Genomic DNA, 6,466 nt, shown 5'->3' on the forward strand with positions numbered 1-6,466 from the left:
CTCAGCCAACTTTCCATTAAGGAAGGCGGTCTTGACATCCATTTGCCAAATCTCATAATCATGAAATGCGGCAATTGCTAGCATCACTCTAATAGATTTAATCTTCGCAACTGGTGAGAAGGTCTCATCATAGTCAACTCCGGGAGTTTGAGTAAATCCCTTCGCGACCAATCGCGCTTTATATGCGTGTACGTTCCCATCCATGTCGGTCTTCTTCTTGAAGATCCATTTGCACCCAACGGTCTTGCGTCCGGGCACGTGATCAACCAAATTCCAAACTTGGTTATCATACATGGATTAGATCTCGCTATCCATTGCCTCTTTCCACTTTACAGACTCCGGGCCTGCCATGGCTTCCTTATAGCTATTAGGTTCATCAAGGTTTACTAGTATACCGTCACTAATATACGTGTCCCCTTCGGTAGTAATATGAAAGCCATAAAACTGGGGATGAACTCTAACTCTATCAGAACGTCTAAGAGGTAAGGATTCGTCAATCGGTTCAACCGGAGTTTCCTCCTCGGGTTGAACGCCAGCGGTAAAGGTTCCTTCATCTATCGACTCTTGAATCTCTTCAAGTTCGATTTGCCTCCCACTGTCTCCTTGGCTTATGAGTTCTCGCTCTCGGAAAACTCCTCTTCTCGCAACGAAGACAACATTGTCCTTCGGTCTATAGAAAAGATATCCAAAGGATGTCTGCGGGTAGCCGATGAAAATACATCGCTCACTTCGAGGTTCAAGCTTGTCGTGAGTATCTCGTCTTACGAAAGCCTCGCAACCCCAAACCTTGATATGTGCCAACGAGGGAGCTTTCCCCGTCCACATCTCGTGAGGTGTTTTGGCAACCCTTTTAGTAGGGACTCGGTTAAGGATATGGGCGGCAGTCTCTAAGGCATACCCCCAAAAAGAGATTGGTAGCGAAGCACGACTCATCATAGAGCGAACCATATCTAATAAGGTTCGATTACGCCTTTCTGCCACACCATTCAACTGCGGTGTCCTAGGAGGCGTCAATTGTGAAACTATTCCACACTCCTTGAGATAATCGTGGAATTCAAGACTTAGGTACTCTCCTCCTCGATCGGATCGAAGCATCTTGATTTTCCTGCCCAATTGATTCTCCACTTCATTCTTGAACTCTTTGAACTTTTCAAAGGTGTCTGACTTTTGCTTGATTAGGTAGATATACCCATATCTACTATAATCATCGGTAAAAGTCACATAGAAGCGGTTCCCATCCTTCGTGGTTGATCTAAACGGTCCACATACATCGGTATGTATTAGGTCCAATAGACCCTCGCCCCTTTCACATGTACTTGTGAAGGGCGACTTAGTCATCTTTCCAAGTAAACAAGACTCGCATGTGTCATCTTCCCTAAGGTCGAATGACTCCAACACTCCATCCTTTTGGAGTTGGGCTATGCGTTTCTTGTTGACATTTCCAAGACGACAATGCCACAAGGATGCTTTATCCATACTAGTGGAAGAATCAATATTCAAAACATCATTTCCTAAGTTATCAACAATCATAACGGTTTCATAGATTCCATTACATGGTATAGCTTCAAAGTAAAAGACATCATTTAGATAAGCCAAAATAGAACCATTCTCATTATTAAAAGAAAATCTAAATCCTTGTCTATATAAACCATGAAATGAAATGATGTTTCTTGCCATTTCTGGAGAATAGCAACAATTGTTCAAATCTAAAATCAAACTATTCCTAAGCACTAAAGAATACACTCCAATCTTGGTCACAGGCGACGATCTTCTGTTCCCCATGATTAGATTGATCCTTCCTTGCTCCACATCCCTACTTCTTCTTAGTCCCTGCACATTAGAACAAATGTGATAACCACAACCGGTATCAACAACCCAAGAAATAGCATGATTAGAATCGTTAGATTTGATTGTATTTATACCTGCGAAAGATGGCTTGATCTTTCCTTCTTTGATTGCTTGCAGGTAATCCGGGCAGCTTCTCTTCCAATGTCCTATCTTGTGGCAGTGGTGGCACTCTGCCTCCTTCGGGTTAGAGCAGGGCTTGGCGGGATCAACTTTGGTCCCACTAGAAGAGGCACCATCTCGGGCTTTCACCTTGCGATAGTTCTTCGATGAAGCTTTCCTCTTCTTTCCCTTCCCTTGTCCAATAGCCAAGACAGGAGCAGCGGATGGATTGGGAGTAGGTGCAACAGACTTGTCCTTGAAGTTGCTCTCAGGAACCCTCAAGAGACCTTGGAGCTTGCTTAGGGTGACCTCTTCTTTGTTCATGTGGTAGGTCATCCTAAATTGGTTGTACATCGGAGGCAAAGAGTGAAGCACCATGTCGATCGCCAAGTCCTCACCGAAGTCAACATTTAACTTGCGAAGGCGGTCGACATACCTTTGCATCTTCTGCAAGTGCACGGTAAGAGATTCTCCATGACCCATCTTCGCGGAAATCATGTTAGTGAAAATCTCATACCTCTCTTGTCTCGCGTTTTGGTGGTACCTCTCCAATAAGTCTTGGTGCATCTCGTACGGGTACATGTCCTCGTAGGACTTTTGGAATTCGGAGTTCATGGTGGCGATCATGATGCAATGTACCTTCGTTGCATCTCGCTCATGAGTTTCAAAGGCGGTGATTTCGGCTGGAGTAGCGATTTCGGTGTTGATTTTCTCGAGCTTCTCATCAAGGACATACTCTTTGTCCTCATAGCGAGCAATGGTGCGAATGTATCTTATCCATTCGCTAAAGTTCGTTCCATCGAAGGTGACCTTTTGGCAAAGGCTCATCAACGTGAAAGAACTAGCAGCAGCGTTGTTTGCGTTCGACATCTACAATTAGAAAAGGACAAAGATAGATTAGAATAAGAATCCCTAATTATCACCCAATAAGAAAATTAGGGCTAGGATCCAACAATAACATTTACATACTAGGAAAGGGATGCCGTAATCTAACATGCAAATAAATTGAAGGTAAGTGAATGACGATTCACTAATTCTCCATCACAAAACTTAAACTATTAGTCCTAAGTGTTTTTGAGAATTCCTAGGTTCGGATGAGATTCATTGAAACTATTCAATGGCATGTTTAAATCTCGATATGCCCCTCTTGTTTGTGACTGGGATGCCGAGGATCACAAAGCGGGTGTGAATTACCATGCAAATTCACATGGTGCCTTCATTGTAACGATCACCTATTCGATGTGCCGGTAAACCACACACACTCCATCGAACTATGATAAACAATGAATCACCCTTTGCCACCTTCGCTTAGAACCAATTAGTGTGCCGGTAAACCACACACGCTCCACTAACATCTTAGCAAGGTGCAAAGTGAAATTTCATGGGATTGCATCAATTCACTTTTCCTAAAGTAACTAGGATTGGGAAATTTTTAAAAATATGTGTAGTTACTTTGTATTTCTTATTATACTTTTAATGAGAGGATGAGGTTGCCCTATCTTACCCGTTCGGCTAACGACCCTCCACCAATCAAGCAAGCGGTAGGTGTGAGTGTACACCCATTAAGCGCCATTTTATAGGCCGCAACCTTATACCCACCTTATAGATCGGCTTCGTGAATGAGGCCTACTAACGGTAAGACTAGCATTTAGTTACATATATATATATATATATATATATATATATATATATATATATATATATATATTATTCTAGTAATATCATATTAGTATAGGGTTGTATTTTAAAACTTTTAAAATCTAGGGTTTGAAATTTAAGTTGTCTAAATTAAAACTTTTAATCACAAAAGTAAATTTCAAAACATGAGGGTAGGTTTTAATCATTTAAAACATGGAGGATCAAATAACAAATAATTCCAATTAACAATTAATATCCTAATTATCTATATTTGATTTATTCAAGATTTCTTTGAAAGATAATTACCAAAATAGTTAAATAATTAATTAATTATCATATAAGGAAATTAAATATTTAATTAGTTGATAAATATCTTTTTCTAGATCAAGATAATAGTCATATATATCATAAAATCGGATTTAGGTTGATCTATTATGATTAAGGTAAGTTTCCATAAGATAAACACAAAGAAATCCCGAATCTGGTCATTCCTGACGCCTGGACTCGCCGAGTGCACAAGGGGACTCGCCGAGTCAGGCCTACTCGCCGAGTCCACCTTGGAACTCGCCGAGTCAGTGACTCAGAAACCTAAAAATCGAATTTTGCAGGTTTGTTCCAGTTAATCAAGCAACAATTTAAAGAAAACCAAGCTATGCTCTGATACCACTGATGGGTTTTAGCCATAAGAACTTTCCTATGTGCGCATGCAAAACCCTAATGCTTGGATCTAGGCTTTCTAATAAACATGCTTTGAATCCAAGACTTCTAATTACTAATTAGGTTAAATAACAACATTGAAACAGATCTAGAATCATACCTTTGAGTTCCTTGTTGATCTTGAGGTCTTGGAGCTTCTAGAGTCACAAATGTCACTCCTCTAATGGTTTACAAACACCAATAGCAAGAAGAATGATTTAGGAGAGAGGAGAGGGAGGAATTTCCACCAGGGTTCTCTTACTTAATCAGAGGTCTCGAATTCCCTTTGCTATGGGGTCTATTTATACTTGTAGACTCCTTAAGGGTTACAACCTAAACCCTAATTGGATAATCTTCTCTTAAGGCTATCCAAATCCATTCCATAGATAAGCATATGGACGATTTTAGCTATCCAAAAGCTCTTAGAATTCGTCCAAGACATATCCTAATGGATTTACAGTCTAAAGCTTAACTATCAAACAATTGACAGTTTATACCCCTTTATTTAATTAATCTCTTTAAGTCACCAAATTAATTCTAATTAATTCTATGACTTATATTAATCAAATAACAAATATATTATTCATTATATTATTCACATATTAATAATATTTACTCTCTCTTAATAAATCATCCTATCAAGTTGCTATGGTGAAGGCAACCCAAAAGGACCATGCACAACCGGATCAAATACTTGCCTAATATAGTTGCAGCCTTAGACACTATTCCAACAATAACATCCAATGTTCAGCTAGGAGTTACGGGCCTTGCCCACACTCGGGAAGATATGGGCCCTGCCCACACTTCGCTAGCCGGGAGATACGGGCCTCGCCCACACTTGTGAAGATACGGGCCCTGCCCACACTTTGCTATCTGGGAGATACGGGCCTAGCCCACACTCCAACCTCGGAGAGATACGGGCCCTGCCCACACTCAACCGCTAACCCATAACATACAAGTATCACGCAGACAACAAGTATAAGCAACTCTATCATATTAACACATATATCATACTTGACTAAACCCAGAGATACGGGCTCGGCCCACACTCTAGTACTAGCATCTCGTCTGCACGGGTCGGCCTTGGTGCCTTAGACCCGTTCCTACTGGAAAGGAAACTCACCTCGAAATAGCTGCTGGTCTGTGTGGGAATTGATCACCTACTACTGCTGCTGCTGCTCCGGAAACCCTCCGGCTGCAATTCCCACTATATACTCAATCAAACACTGCTCACTGACCTTTGGGTAAAATGACCATTTTACCCCTGACCTTGCCCTGAGTCAAAGTCAGAGTCAACTTTCAGTTGACCCGACTCGCCGAGTTGGCTTTCCAACTCGCCGAGTCCCTACGCAAACGACTGCCCTGAATCCCGATCCTACCCGTCGAGTTAGGCGACGACTCGACGGGTTCACCTTCTTAACCAATATTCAAGTCCTTCACCCTATTCGCCGAGTTGTATGAACAACTCGTCGAGTTCATCTTCATCCGATGAACACTTAAGCTAAGACTCGCCGAGTTGTATGAACAACTCGTCGAGTCCATCTTCATCCGAAGAACACTTATGCTGCGACTCGTCGAGTTGTATGAACAACTCGCCAAGTCTGTTCTTGATCTAAGGAGATTACCTTGAACTCGCCGAGTCAGGGCATTGACTCGCCGAGTACCTCCATAGATGAGTTAGGCTTCCGACTCACTGAGTCACACCCCGTGACTCACTGCTCACTCGACACTACGAAAAGGGGACAAACTCGGAGACTCGCGAACAGACTCGCCGAGTCATATGAACGACTCGCCGAGTCGTTGCCATGCACCCACTAAATACACAGATTTGCTCGATTCCAGTCCATGCCATTCACAGATCTGGACTTCTAGGACACGAATCACACGTAAAGTTTCCAACTTTACGTGTGGATATTCACCAATATGGATTTTAGGGCTCAAAATGCCTCAAAAGGGTAGATCTAGGGTGAACAAGCAACATGGGGCCATAAAGCTAACAGATCTGAGCTCCTGGAGCTCAATCTTGCCTAGATCTAAGGGCCAATCAGCCTATTACGAAGTAATTTGCACATACAAACTTGGGGTTTGGCTCAAGAATGACTTACATGAAGTAATAAGCATAGAAACAGGGGAAAAACGGATTATACCTCAAAGGAACTGTTGAAAGAGTGCAAAGATGCCTGGA

Source organism: Lactuca serriola, chromosome 6 (genome assembly GCF_051521515.1).
Source record: "Lactuca serriola cultivar US96UC23 chromosome 6, Lser_US96UC23_V15, whole genome shotgun sequence".
In the NCBI taxonomy this organism is placed as follows: domain Eukaryota; kingdom Viridiplantae; phylum Streptophyta; class Magnoliopsida; order Asterales; family Asteraceae; genus Lactuca; species Lactuca serriola.